The sequence below is a fragment of the Anomaloglossus baeobatrachus genome, chromosome 1, assembly GCF_048569485.1.
Source record: "Anomaloglossus baeobatrachus isolate aAnoBae1 chromosome 1, aAnoBae1.hap1, whole genome shotgun sequence".
Taxonomy (NCBI): domain Eukaryota; kingdom Metazoa; phylum Chordata; class Amphibia; order Anura; family Aromobatidae; genus Anomaloglossus; species Anomaloglossus baeobatrachus.
This window is the reverse complement of record NC_134353.1, coordinates 631051791-631068283: the sequence shown is the minus strand read 5'-3', so window position 1 is coordinate 631068283 and position 16493 is coordinate 631051791.

Here is a 16493-nt window from a genome sequence, read left to right as displayed (position 1 = left end):
CAAGCAGCTTGATGTCCTGTGACTACAGTTGCACATATTATTCAGAAATTTAAGATCCATGGGTCTATAGCCAACCTCCCTGGACGTAGCCGCAGAAGCAAAATTGATGACAAATTTAAGAGACAGATAATACAAATGGTAACAAAAGAGCACAGAAAAACTTCTAAAGAGATTAAAGGCCCCGTGACACACAGAGATAAATCTTTGGCAGATCTGTGGTTGCAGTGAAATCATGGACATATTGTTCCATTTGTACACAGCCACAAGCCTGGCACTGATTGTCCACTATTTCACTGCAACCACAGATCTGCCGCAGATTTATCTCTGTGTGTGACAGGGCCTTAAGGCTTTGTGCGCACGTTGCCTTTTTCTTTTGTGACCACAAAGATGCAGTGTTTTTGGCCACTAAAAAACGGACAAAACGCACCCATGGTAAAAAAAACGTATGCGTTTTTGCGCGTTTTGCAACGTTTTTGTTGCTGCGCTTTTTCCAATGCATTGCATGGGTGAAAAACGCTGGCAAAAACGCAGAAAGAATTGACATGTTGCATCTTTGTGGTCACCGCAAAAACGCATCTAAAACAAAACTGCACTGTGCGGACAGCAAAAATGAAAACTCATAGACTTTGCTGTGGAAGCAAAGTCATGCAGTTTTAAGACGAAAAACGCACCGGAAAAACGCACCATGCGCACATAGCCTAAAGGTGAACTTCAAGCTCAAGAAACATCAGTGTGAGATCGCACCATCCATCGTTGCTTGAGCCAAATGGACTTCATGGGAGATGACCAAGGAGGACACCATTGTTGAAAAAACAAACAAACAAAAAGCATAAGCCAGACTGGAATTTGCCAAACTACATGTTTACAAGCCGCAAAGCTTCTGGGAGAATGTCCTATGGACAGTTGAGACAAAAATGGAACTTTTTGGCAAGGCACATCAGCTCTATGTTCACAGACGGAAAAAGGAAGCATATCAAGAAAAGAACACCGTCCCTACTGTGAAACATGGAGGAGGCTCATCTGCCACAGGGTGTCTTGAATCTGTTTAGGGTACAATGAAATCTCAAGACTATCAAGGGATTCTAGAGAGAAATGTGCTGCCCAGTGTCAGAAAGCTTGGTCTCAGTCACAGGTCATGGGTCTTGCAACTGGATAATGACCCAAAACACACAGCTAAAAACACCCAAGAATGGCTAAGAGGAAAACAATGGACTATTCTGAAGTGGCCTTCTATGAGCCTTGACCTAAATCCTATTGAGCATCTTTGGAAAGAGCTAAAACATGCCTTCTGGAAAAGGCAAACTTCAAAGACGAGACAACTGGAGAAGTTTGCTCTTGAGGAGTGGGCCAAAATACCTGTCGAGAGGTGCAGAAGTCTCATTGACAGTTACATGAATCGTTTGATTGCAGTGATTGCCTCAAAAGGTTGTGCAACAAAATATTAACTTAAGGGAACCATTATTTCTGTCCCGGCCCTTGTTCATGAGTTTTATTTTATTTATTTTTTTAAATTCTGTGGAAGCATGGTTGAAAAGCAATGTCTGACTTTCATCTGTTCATTTTCATAGATTTTTAATTTATTATTACTTTTGTCAGATTTAAGTTATTTCTGTGACGATTCGAATAGTATGGGTGTGTAATAGGCTGCTGACTAGGATACTATGCACCTGTAAGTGTGAACGGTGCCCTATGCAAGCCACTAGTGTGCAATTTTATCATCTAGCGATCACCCCCTCCATGTTTGGGAGTTGTGTGAGTGATTTGCTCCTCTTGCACCTATGATACCTCCATCTATTGGGGGTCTGGTTGCATCCTAGTAGTGCAATCGTTTTTTGATCTGATCAGTTCACTGCTTTATCCTGCTGTGAGTATATTAAATTGTGAAGGATATTTAGTCCTCTTTTTGTTTTTCTATATGTACCAACAATTTTGACCATGTGTGTATGTGGTGCAGAGGGATCAATGAGAAGTCGTGCCATCCATAAGATGGCTAAAAGAAATCCGGGTTTAATGCTACGCTAGAAACCACATGAGTCCAGGAGTATGTGATGAAATCCTTTTATTTTATTTCTGCAGGTCAACGCGTTTCAAAGACACATTCGTCTTCTTCATCAGAACAAAAGAACAGTATCATTTGTCCTGATGAAGACGGATATGTCTTTGAAACGCGTTGACCTGCAGAAATAAAGAAAAAGGATTTCATCACATACTCCTGGACTCATGTGGTTTCTAGCGCAGCATTAAGCCCGGATTTCTTTTATACATCTTGTTTTATCTCTCGCTTCGGGGCTGTTGCTGACCACTTTCTGATATATGTGCATCAAGGAGTTGTGCCTGACACAACTTCAAGAAGTGAGTGTGCCTTTGGCACCATATTTGCGAAATCTTATACCTGGTAAGACCCTATGTGCGCTTTCTCTTCCACAGACAAATAAATCCATAAGATGGCGGCACACTTCCCTTAAAAAAATGTATATAATCAAAGGTTTTTAGAAAGAAGCTGATTTTCAAAGTCATAAGCATCTAAAACAAGTAAACATATAGATTAAATTTATTTATGTACCAAAAGTTATTGGCAGTGACAAAAGTCAATTTGTAAATTAGTCCTCTTTAGGGTTCTTTATGTGCTACTATATTTTACTGAACCACAGAGTGATTAGAAAGGTTTAATAATGAAAAAACAAACTGGATTAATTAAAGAGTTCATGTGAGCAATATCAGCAACATTGAGAAATGACAGGTACAGAGACCTAACTTATGAATAATCACACATTTTTATGTGTAATAGGACAAAGCAGTAAGACTCTATTGTCAAACCAGGGCATATTGGCTGAGCTATGACAGCCCTTCAAGGAAGGAGAAGCTCTCCATGGAGGTGGGAAAGGGTGTGAGAAATACAAAGTCCAAGAGACAGGGCATAGTAGATTGAAGGTGAACCAGGGTGGCTGGTCCCTAAAGCCAACTGGCGAGATGCATGAATAGTGAACTACAAACCAGCTGGATAAAGAAATTGGGTAAAGTGACTAATAAAAAAATGTAACTTCGTTGGCTTCCGAAGGACTGACGAGTCTCTCCGTATAGTGAAGAAGTCACTGCCAATAACTAACTGGCATCATGGAAAACCTTCGAATGGTATTTGGTGGCAGTGATGTTCCATACAGACAACTTTAAGATCGTGAGCATTATGTACTTTACTTTGGAAAAAACCATGGCGAAAAAAACCAGTTCCTTTTGGTTCTATATATAGAGCAATATAAACACATACCGCTATTATTAAGTGTAGAAGAAAAGACTTTATATGATAATTAAGACATGTTGTCAGTAGTTTATAGAATAAAAGAACAATTTACATTTTACTGAAAAATGTCCCTATAAAGAGAAAAATCTGAAAAAAATAAATTTTACAGTGGTCTCTTTTTTTTTTTTGCCAGAGCTGTATATACATCTAATATATAAAGGTGTGTGTATGTGCGTGTGTGTCCGCTAAAGGAATCCGCACTGTTGCATTTACAATCCTGCCATTTTTCACAGACACCTCATGTGACTCAGAGAACATCATAGACTACGTTTTTAGGGGAAATTTTAACTTCACACTTTACAGTTATTCGCTAAAAAACCTGCTTACATTAAAGTCAATGGAGCTGGGAGCTACAGGTCATAATAGGCGCTCTGACTGGCTGCTGTAGACAACGAAGGACATTCTTAGTATAAGGCTAGTTTCACACTTGCGCTATTTTGACGCAAACGGAATCCGTCACTAATGTAGTACAGTTCATTTATTTACAGTGGAAGCGCATTACTATGGCGCGTGTGTGTGTCATGCAGTACCCGCCTGTGTCCACACGATGTCGCGCTTCCACTGTAAATAAATGAACTGTACTACATTAGTGACGGATTCCGTTTGCGTCAATATAGCGCAAGTGTGAGTGAGCCCTCAGACAACTTATGTGTCAGTTAATACTGTATATCGGTAGAGACACACATACTGAGAGATACACACAGACATTGATACAGAGACACAAACATAGACAAAGACACACAGAAACAGAGACACAAGTGGCAGACACAGAGACACACCCAGGGACAGAGACACACAGAGCAGAGACAGTGACACACAAAGACAAAGAGAGGCAGGCAGACAGAGAGGGAGACAGTTGACAGAGGAAGACGAACAGAGAGCGAGGGAGACCGAGAGAGACAGAGTGGGAGAGTAGAATATTTAAGGCTATGTACACACGCTGCGTTTTTTTGACACTGCGTTTTTGTGCGTTTTTGGCCGCTAAAAAGGCACCCACAGCAAAAAACGCATGCGTTTTTACCACGATTTGGTGCGTTTTTGGCTGCATTTTGCTGCGTTTTTGATCTCTGCGTTTTTCCAATGCATTGCATGGGGGGAAAACGCAGAAAAATGCAGGAAAGAATTGACATGTCCATTTTTTTTTTAAGCTCAAAAACGCAGCTTAAAAAAAAAGTGTGCGGACAGCAAAAATAAAAACTCATAGACTTTGCTGGGTAAGCAAAGTCCTGCAGTTTTGAGGCCAAAAACGCACCCGAAAAACGCCGCGAAAAACGCACTGTGTGCACAAAGCCTAATAGTAACAGAACGGTAGACCCAAGTGATGATGAATAAAAGGTTATCTTGCATCCTTATTTGCATGATCATTACATCCTGCTGCCCAAAGTAATACAGCCCAGCTGGTGATTGTTCTCAGCTTGTGTACTTAAGCGAGTTTGTTCTCACAGCCTTTGTATCAATGCAAGAGAGGAATAAAATGTTTGTATGCGGAATTGTACGTCATTACAAAGGCACCGTATGCAGTACCTACATGATGGCTTTTCTATGTTAAAGGGGTGGTGTGACACCTAAAATTTATTTTCTATCTATCCTTACCCCCAATCCACTTTTGAAATGTCCTTTTTATACAATTCCCTACACTTTTCCCTACCTATCTAATTTCTAAAGCCATGTGCACACATGGAGTATTTGGTGAGATTTTTACCCCAGTGTTTGTAAACCAGGAGTGGGTAACAAATACAGAAGTGGTGCCCGTGTTTCTATGCTACTTTTCCTCTTATTGCTCCACTCCTGGTTTTGGGTTACAAATACTGAGGTAAAAAACTCACTAAATAATCAATGTGTGAACGTGGCCTAAAGATTTTTTTTCTTACTACACTTTCTATGACGCTTTGTGTGAGGGCGGTGCTAGAAGCCATGAGTGACACCAGCACCGCCCCCTGATGGCGATTCATTTGAAGGCATTGTTAGAGGCTGTTGGATGGTGCTGGTGTCACTCACTGCTTCTAGCACCGCCCCCTGATGGCGATTCATTTGAAGGTATTGTTAGAGGCTGTTGGATGGTGCTGGTGTCACTCACTGCTCCTAGCACCGCCTCCTGCCAATGTCTTTCACAGAAGCAATGGCGGCGGAGATAGGAGCAGCATGTCGACGCTGCACTAACCTCGCCCACACTGTCTGTAATACCCCAACTTTAGGGATTACATTTATATGAATTTTATATATGTGATTTTGGTCAGACACTAAATAATTAACACTCTCACTAGCTGGTATTTTTGGAACAAGCCTGGTGGGTGGAGTTTTAGTGCACAAAAGTTACTGCTGTGAGTTTTGCAAACCAGAGTAGTTTGAGCAGCCAAAGAGAGAAAAACCACAGGAAACATGTAATCCCTATTCTAAAAGGCCATATGGCCAGCAGACTTGCTTGAAGATCCGTTCAGTGCAAAATATGCACTTTTATTTTGGTACTGAAGAAATACCTTGGTTTCCTAGAGCCCACAGTCTATTGCAAGTGTTCCAGGAGTGTGGAGGGGGGGGGAGTACTCAGCCAGAAGTAAGTCACCCACAATGGAGATGGGATCTTAGATGAGTGGGAGTAGGCACTTGGAGGCCCATTAGGGGACACAACCCTAGAGGGGTGGAATACCTTCCATAGTGCCAGTGTTAGGGGTACTTTGCACACTACAACATCGCAGGTGCGATGTCGGTGGGGTCAAATTGAAAGTGACGCACATCCGGCATCGCAGGCGACATCGTAGTGTGTAAAGCTTAGATGATACGGTTAACAAGTGCAAAAGCGTCGTAATCGTATCATCGGTGTAGCGTCGGCGTAATCCATAATTAATAATAATGACGCGACGGTCCGATGTTGTTCCTCGCTCCAGCAGCAGCACACATCGCTGTGTGTGAAGCCGCAGGAGCGAGGAACATCTCCTACCGGCGTCACTGCGGCTCCCGTAGGATATGCGGAAGGGAGAAGGTGGGCGGGATGTTGACATCCCGCTCATCTCCGCCCCTCCGCTCCTATTGGCCGCCTGCCATGTGACGTCGCAGTGACGCCGTACGACCCGCCCCTTTAATAAGGAAGCGGGTCACCGGCCAGAGCGACGTCTCAGGACAGGTGAGTCCATGTGAAGCTGTCGTAGCTATAATGTTCGCTACGGCAGCTATCGCAAGGATATTGCAGCTGCGACGGGGGCGAGGACTATCGCGCTCGGCATCGCAGCATCGGCTTGCGATGTCACCGTGCAAAGTACCCCTTAGACTTCAGATTGGACACATGAGAGACTTGTTGCCATGCACTCCTCCTAAGACCAATTCTCATGATCTGCTGCTGAAAGCCTGTGTCTTGGAACCTGTGGGACATATTATGTCATCTGCTGAAAACATCTGCTGCTGTTAAGTAAAAGTTTACACTTGGTTTAACATCATGCCTGCCTGCTGACTCTCTCCTGTTTTCTTGCACCAACACCATGGGGAATACCATCAACCACCTAGACTCAGGGAAACAGTAATGCTTGCGCTAATCTTCACACATCTCCGGCCATCTGCTTTTCATTGTCCCTGGATGTTGGGTATAGCCACCGCCACCCATGACACATGCTAAAGGATGTGACCCAAGCCTGCCGTCTTGGGTACCCTGCTCCGTGTGTCACATGCCCATCACCCAGGATACAGAACGTCTTTGGAGGGGGACGACACTGTAAGAAACTATTAAGTAACTGCAGCGCCGCCCCCTGGTGACTGGTGATGTCCTGCTCCAGGAGGGGCGATAGACGTTCCGGGGAGTGACTAGCCCCAGACACCTTTAATGTCACCTTTGAGTTCCCCTTTAATTAATTAAATTGATGACTGACTTATGGTAAAAAGTAAAAGACAAAGACATATTAAAAACATATTTTGTCCATAGCAGCCCCTTCAGCTGAGTCTGTTATTACAGTCAACTGAATAGGATAACTGAAGTGAGCACTAATATATATATATATTTTATGAGTGCAAGCCAAAAAATACATACTATACAAGGATAAGGCTGCACATCAAACTTAGATAATGGTATAATGCCTCAAGCATATGGAAAAATATTGGAATATACAATGAAAAATGCTACTTGCTAATTTGAACATGTGAATAATGAATTGCATACCTGCCATGAATATTAGGAAAAAGGAGATATTTAGCAATCGCATTGATCAATGTAACTGAGCCCCAAGACCTCGTCAAGGTATATCTCTATATTGGGGTCCCTAGCTCTGTGACCCTAACTGTGTGTCATCTCATTGCAATTAAAAACTGCTGTGGGTGGAGAGGGGTAACTAAGGACTTTCTTATATAGGAGATGGAAAAAACATGGCCGAAAGGGGCGGAGCTGTGTTCACATTCAGAAAAAAAACTACATATAGCTGAATAGGATAACTGAAGTGAGCACTAATATATATATATTTTATGAGTGCAAGCCAAAAAATACATACTATACAAGGATAAGGCTGCACATCAAACTTAGATAATGGTATAATGCCTCAAGCATATGGAAAAATATTGGAATATACAATGAAAAATGCTACTTGCTAATTTGAACATGTGAATAATGAATTGCATACCTGCCATGAATATTAGGAAAAAGGAGATATTTAGCAATCGCATTGATCAATGTAACTGAGCCCCAAGACCTCGTCAAGGTATATCTCTATATTGGGGTCCCTAGCTCTGTGACCCTAACTGTGTGTCATCTCATTGCAATTAAAAACTGCTGTGGGTGGAGAGGGGTAACTAAGGACTTTCTTATATAGGAGATGGAAAAAACATGGCCGAAAGGGGCGGAGCTGTGTTCACATTCAGAAAAAAAACTACATATAACTGAATAGGATAACTGAAGTGAGCACTAATATATATATATTTTATGAGTGCAAGCCAAAAAAGTTATCCTATTCAGTTATATGTAGTTTTTTTTCTGAATGTGAACACAGCTCCGCCCCTTTTGGCCATGTTTTTTCCATCTCCTATATAAGAAAGTCCTTAGTTACCCCTCTCCACCCACCTCAGTTTTTAATTGCAATGAGATGACACACAGTTAGGGTCACAGAGCTAGGGACCCCAATATAGAGATATACCTTGACGAGGTCTTGGGGCTCAGTTACATTGATCAATGCGATTGCTAAATATCTCCTTTTTCCTAATATTCATGGCAGGTATGCAATTCATTATTCACATGTTCAAATTAGCAAGTAGCATTTTTCATTGTATATTCCAATATTTTTCCATATGCTTGAGGCATTATACTGTTATTACAGTCAGTGACTGTCTATACAAGTTATTTGAACCTCTTCCCGCTATAATCTTATTTTTCTCTTTTGATTTTTTTACTCTGCAAAACTTTTTTTTTACTTCTTCATAAATCTTGCTGAACGAGATCTTGATTCTGTTTTTTAAGGATGACTTGAAGTTTTGAATGGCATCATTTCAGGTGGTTTTCCACTTTTAGGCCAGAGTCACACTTGCAAGAGACTCGCATCACATCACCCGGCACGGCCTGCAGCTCTCTGAACTGGAGCGTCTCAGCTTTATAGAGATACATGCAGCCGACCTGCTCCAGTCGAGAGTGTGTGGCCGTGCAGTATGATGCGATGTGAGTCTTTTGCAAATGTGACTCCGGCCTTAGAAAAGTGGTCACCAAACAATCAGCTACTAGTCAAGAAACAAACTCAGGTAATACTCACCCTCCTAAGAGCAATTCAGTAGTGGACTTCTCCTATATTCTATTTCTCAGTTAGCTACTACACTTTAGGACTGACCTGACAATGCCACACTGCTGTTATCAGGACTGTCAGCTCTCCTCTAGACACTGATCTAACTAGTCCCCGTCTAGGCTGATGTTCCAGAAAGCCCCTTCTGGACTAAGTTTAAGCTTTCTGGTTGAGTTCTGCATCACATTTGGCTCTCTCTCACTTGGCCAAAGGGATCCCTCAAAGATTGTCAGGTGACCCCTAGTGCAACGTCTCTACTGGCACCTCGTCACACCCTCCCGCCAACCACCTTTCTTACAATGAAAAAGCCACTCTGGTTTCCAGCCACCAATTCTCCCATGACAACTAAGCCAATACTGGCCTCCAATTTACTGTTGTCCTCCTGTAGGCAGTCCCAAGCTTAATCTTCTACATGCCAACTGCAGGACTTCTCAACACCACAAACAGATTGGCAGTTTATCACCCTCGTGTCAAAACACTACCTTTATATTGGATACACATATACTGGCAGGAAAGGAGGGGATGAATATAGTAAGCTGGAAACATGGTAAAACTGCCAGATAGAGGGGTGCTTGAAGTTGGATAGTGTTGTGGGAGTGCTTGATGTAAGAATATTGAATGGGGGTAATGTGATAACTCTTCTATGTAATTGAACTATACTGCCTATAAAGGAGGAGGCATAAGGACTCGGTTAGGGGTAACTTTGTCATTACACCTGTAACAGAGGGCTCTGGGATTCACTATGGTAGATAAGGGGAGCACTAGATGTGGCGCACAACCACCTCTCATAGCTGAATGTGGTAAGAATGGTTGAGGACCACCCACTGCTGTATATACTGGATAAGAACAAATAAACAATTATAAACTATTCACTCAGCTCAACATTCTCTAAAACACCTAAACATTTTCTACAATGGAACTTGTAGGGTTTTTTTTGCTAAGGGGTTATATGATTTCTTTATTTACACAAAACTGATAATGTGCTGCATTATTGCAAATAACTTAGTGGATTGTTCCTAGCTGAAGGATCGGTGTTAGTGGAGGGAGAAGGTAAATTGGGCAATTTCCAAGGTCCCCATTCTTTGAGGGGTCCCCAGTATCTACAGAAGAAACTACATTGATAATAACAGCTCTTCATTATTAATATAGTTTCTGATGTTGAGAGTGCTTAACCCTAGAACACGCAAGCAATTCAATCTACCATAGAAAACAAATGACCTAGCAGGCCTGCGAGGCCCCAGGTATGCGTTCTAGGGTTAAGGATCTTTGGTGACATCATAGTCATGTGATCGGGATGTCACCACAAGTCCTGTACTATATGGGATTCTAGAGCTAAAGAAGAGGGAGACAGACTGATTAATATTCTGTAGTGTGCTTGTATATGTGCTGCGTGTATGTGCTCTGTTGTGAATGTCATCCAAGTGGGTGCTGGTGTGGAGCTCCCTCTGGTGGCCAGTAATGGTAATGAAGCTAAGTCTGAATCTGTGACTCAAACAGGTGTTGGAATTAATTAGGAATCCAGGAAGTCCTATTGCAGACCAGCCTGGTTTATATAGGTGAGCAGTTTCTGCCGGTGATAAATGTTTGCTTCTGCCTCTGAAGATGGCTTGGAGTTTGTCCTTCAGTTTCCTCTATCTATCCTGCGCCAGAATTCACTCCAGATAAGTCTGCAGGTTTTCTTTGCTTTATTGCTGGTTTTGCACCTACGAGTGTTTGTGGGGTTTATTTCATTTTGTTCTGTGTTTGTTTTCTTGCATGTGAGGATCTGTCTCTCTGCTATTTTTGAGAGGGTAGTTGCTTCTGCAAGAAAGGGAGTTTCTCCACGTTCTGATTTTTATTATTTGCACTTTTGAATATTATTGGTTCTGTGATTTTGTTCCTTCCCATTATATCTGCAGTTATGTTTAAAGTGTCTGGCACAAGAGTACCTGATATAGTGGGGGAAAGACCGTGTGGTCTTTGGCCTTTATTTCTATCAGGAGTTTGGTATTTTTTGCAGGGTTTTTTGATGGCCGCAATCAGTTATCTTTCCTGTCCTGTTGTATCTAGTAAGACGGGCCTCACCTTTGCTAATCTATTTTCTAGCTGTGTACTGTGTTTTCTTATATCACCATCGTTACATGTTGGGGGCTTGCTATTCCTTTGGAGACTGCTCCGAGGCAAGTTAGGATTCCTCATTTCTATCTTTGAGGTGTAGCAAGTTTCTCCGGCAGTGACGAGGTGTCTAGAGGTGATAGGAACATCCCACTGCTACTACTAGTGTTGTCTGGTAAATAGGGGATTGCGGTCAGCTTAGTTTCTAACTACTCTTGTGGTTTTTATTTTTTCCTTATTAATGGGATTTTTTGTGATCGTCCACGGTTACCAGTTCATAACAGTGCTTTATGTATACATGCATCTGTATGTACAGTTGAAACCAGCAATTTATGTACACTATCTAAAAAGACACATCTGCATGTTTTTCTCACTATCTGACATGAAATCAGAATAAACCTTTCCCGTTTTAGGTCAATTAGGAACCAAAATTAATTATATTTACTACATGCCAGAATAATGAGGGAGACAGAATGTTTTAAGGCATTTTTATTACTTTCTGCAAAGTCAAAAGTTTACATACAGTTAAGGCCACTTTACACACTGCGATATCGGTACCGATATCGCCAGCGTGCGTACCCACCCCCATCTGTTGTGCGACACGGGCAAATCACTGCCCGTGTCGCACAACATCGCCTGGACCCGTCATACGGACTTACCTTCCCTATGACGTCGCTGTGACCGGCGAACCGCCTCCTTTCTAAGGGGGCGATTCGTTCAGCGTCACAGCGACGTCACAGCAGCGTCACTGAACCACTGCCCAATAGAAGCGGAGGGTCGGAGATGAGCGGGACGAACATCCTGCCCACCTCCTTCCTTCCGCATTGTGGCCAGGAGGCAGGTAAGGAGAGCTTCCTCGTTCCTGCGGTGTCACACGGAGCGATGTGTGCTGCCGCAGGAATGAGGAACAACTTCGTTACTGCTGCAGTAACGATATTTGAGAATGGACCCCCATGTCACCGATGAGCGATTTTGCACGTTTTGCGACGATGCAAAATCGCTTATAGGTGTCACACGCAACGGCATCGCTAAAGCGACCGGATGTGCGTCACAAATTCCGTGACCCCAACGAGATCTCTTGAGCGATGTCGTAGCGTGTAAAGCCCGCTTTAGAGTACTATGCCTTCAAACAATATAGGACAACCGATATCATGATGTCATGTCTGTGGAAGCTTCTGATATGTTAATTGCTAACATCTGAGTTCATTAGAGACACTTCTGTGGATGTATTTTAATTCACACCTGAAACACACTGCTTCCTTGTGTAGCATCATGGGAAAGTCAAAAGAAATCAGCCAAGATCTCAGGAAGAGAATTGTGGACCTGCACAAGTCTGGTTCATCCGGGAAAGGTTTATTCTGATTTCATGTAAGATAGTGAGAAAAACCTGCATATGTGTCTTTATAATACAAATTACAAAATGTTCTCACCATCTCTAATAGCTCAGTGTGTTATTAGGTTGAATCTCGAGGGATATGTCACTGGTTCAAATCGAGGAGCAGCCATGAAGATTTCCCAAGAAAAGAGAAATGGCATCATCCAGCTCACTGATAGCTGTCTCTCAGCCAAGAAAATTGCCAAACTGCATCATGTGAGGCCATGACAGTTGGAAGAATATGAAATTAAGTCCATCCATTATTATTTTGTTAGTATTTTGTAAATCCACCTTTGGTTTTCTTAATCCTGAATCCTTCTGGGCATGCTCTAGATCAGATTCAAGCATGTCTCTACTAAAATCTGATCCCAGGTCTCTTCTACATGGTGCTAATATTGAAGCATACTGGTCGACTCACTTGGGTATGTATACAGCTTTTTATTCAACTGTACCCACAAGTGTTTGGTTGGCTTGAGGACTATGGGGGCCAATCCAGCACCTCTACTTTATTGTTATTGAATTATTTCTTCGCCAATCTTGACATATTCTTCAGGTTATTATCCCGCTGGAACACTATTTCGTCCTTTTCATACTTAATACACGAGTTTACAAATTAACTCATCATGTAGGATATTCACATATAGCTCAGCATTGAGACCACCATTGATTCAGGTCAAGTATTCAATGCTTTCGGCTGTGAAACAACCTAATATCATCAGGCTTCCTCCACCTAACTTGACAGTGCCTTCAATTTCTCCATCGGTTAACCCTTTTTTCCCTTATTTTTTCCCTTATTTCTTCCAGACCCATTTGCACCAATCACCACCTTTTGACTTTCATCTCATCGCTCCAAATCACCCATTTTCTATCTTCTCCACTTTTCATACCTTTTTTGCAGATTAAGGCCCCCTTCAAACGTCCGTGTCTCCGGTACGTGTTAGGTCCATTTCCGTATATACCGGAGACACGGACACACGTACTCCAATGTTATTCAATGTATGGAGTTACACGTTTGTTTTTCCATAAGGTGTGTGTGTCCGTGTGCGTGATACGTTTGTTTGTCCGTAAAACATGGATGCATGTCCATTTTCTGCACGGAACACGCACACACGCACCCAATGAAAGTCTATGGGTCCGTGAGCACACGTACGTGACACGGATGCATCTCCGTATGGTCCGTGTACGTTTTGTGCTTTTTTGAAGCGATGTCGGTCAATCTTTTGTTTCTGTGTATGTTAGTCAATCTCCCTCAGTCTGTCAGTCGGTCTCTCTCTTTCTGTCGGTCGGTCTCTCTCTCTTGTCTGTCCTTCTCTTAGTCTGTCGGTCAGTCTCCCCCTCTCTCATACTCACCATTCCCCGATCACCGGCGCGGCGCTGCACATCTGTTAAAAAAACTCCGGCGGCTTTTACTATTTTGAAAAAGTCGGCCGCTCATTATTCAATCTCGTATTCCCTGCTTTCCCCGCCCACCGGCACCTATGATTGGTTGCAGTGAGACACGCCCCCACGCTGAGTGACAGCTGTCTCACTGCAACAAATCACAGCCGCCGGTGGGCGTGTCAATATCGAGCAGTAAAAAAAATAAATAAATAATTTTAAAAAATGACGTGCGGTCCCCCCCAATTTTGATACCAGCCAGGGTAAAGCCAAATGGCTGAAGGCTGGTATTCTCAGGATGGCGAGCTCCACGTTATGGTAAGTCCCCCAGCCTAACAGTATCAGCCAGCAGCCACCTGGAATTGCCGCATACATTAGATGCGACAGTCCCGGGACTGTACCCGGCTCATCCAGATTTGCCCTGGTGCGTTGGCAATCGGGGTAATAAGGAGTTAATGGCAGCAGCCCATAGCTGCCACTAAGTCCAAGATTAATCATGAAAAGGCGTCTCCCTGAGATACCTTCCATGATTAACCTGTAAGTTAAAGAGAATAAGCACACACAACAAAAACTCCTTTATTTGAAATAATAAACAAAAAAAACACCCTCGTTCACCACTTTATTAAGCCCCGAAAACCCCTCCAGCTTCTGTGTAATCCATGGAGGTCCCGCGACGCTCTCAACTCTGCTACATGAAGGTGACAGGAGCTGCAGTAGAACACCGCCGCTCCTGTCAGCTCCACGCAGCAACTGAGGTGAGTCGCACGATCAGCGATGATGTCACTCAGGTTACTCGCGGCCACCGCTGGATCCTCCAACTGTGACAGCAAGTCGCCCGAGTGACTGAAGTGCACTGCGCAATCAGCGATGAAGTCACAGGTGAGTTGTGGTCTCGGGTGGAGGATTCCAGCTAGCCGCGGGTAACCTGAGTGACGGCAGCGCTAACCACGCCGCTAACTTCAGTTACTCAGGTGATTAGCGGTCACCGGTGAGTCCTTCACATGTGACCGCTAATCAGTACGCGACACAGACAGAGCCGCGGGATGACAATGAAGTCAGGTGAAGTTCACCCGAGTTCATTCACATCGCGCAACGCTGTCTTTCTGCTGTCAGCGGGCATGTATCAATGTCATTATGCATCACACACGGAACATTTCACACGGACAACACACGGACATTACACTTACGTATCTCATGCACACACGGACATTCCACACGCACACACGGCTAGCATACACAATCACACGTATGTCACACGTACCAGAAAAACAGACAAAAAAAACGGAACACGGACCCGAAAAACGGCACGTAAGACACGCACATGTTTTTCACAGACGTGTGAAGGGGGCCTTAAGCTGATGCTTCTTATGTTGGTATTGAAGTTGAGGCTTCTTCACCTTTTTTCAGACCACCATTCCAGACTTGTGTAACATGCTTGCATGAACGTTTGTGATCTCACAATTACGATGCATATGAGCCACCTCTACTGCCATGTTTGTTCCACCAGAGCTGATAGACCTTGTGATCAGCCGACTTGTTGATTCCGATATTTTACCTGGTTATCCACATCTTGGCTTTTGAATGGATGGACAGACTTCATTTCAAATTCTTCCAACTGTCATGGCACTCATGTGATGCAGTTTGGCAATTTTCTTGGGCTAGTTATCACTATCAATGAGCTGGATGATACAGATCCTCTTTTCTTGGAAAATTTTCTTCATGGCTGCTCCTTGATTTGAACCATTGACCTTTGGAATCCACCTAATAACACACTGAGCTATTCATGAATGTGAGAACAGGTTGTAGTATACAGAAAACAGATTTTCTACCATCAGCATTAAAACAATAACAATGCAGTGACATGACAAGTATCTGCATAACTAATCATATGCTAAATAGTTGTAATAGATGTAAACATGTCTGCAATTGCCCAACATACAAGTAAAAGTAACCTCCTGCTCTATAGCCTCCCTTCTAACAGTCTCACACCCCTACAATCTATTCTAAACTATGCTGCCCGGATAATCCACCTGTCCCCTCGCTACTCCCCGACCTCTCCTCTCTGACAATCCCTTCACTGGCTTCCCATTGCCCAACGACTCCAGTTCAAAACCCTAACCATGACCTACAAGGCCATTCACAACCTGTCTCCTCCCTACATCTCTGACCTAGTCTCCCGCTACTTACCTGAACATAACCTTCGATCCTCACAAGATCTCCTTCTCTACTCCCCTCTCATCACCTCTTCCCACCTTCGCATCCAAGATTGCTCCCGTGCCTCCCCCATACTCTGGAATGCTCTGCAGCAACACATCAGACTCTCACCTACCTTGACAAGCTTCAAAAGGAACCTGAAGACCCACCTCTTCCGACAAGCCTACAACCTGCCGTAACCCTCAGTCTGATACAGTGCCGCACAATCAGCTCTACCCTCACCTACTGTATCTTCACCTATCCCTTGTAGACTGTGAGCCCTCACGGGCAGGGACCTCTATCCTCCTGTACCAGTCTGTGCCTTGTATTGTTTATGATTATTTTACTTGTCCCTATTATGTATACCCCGTTCACATGTAAAGCGCCATGGAATTGATGGCGCTATAATAATTAATAA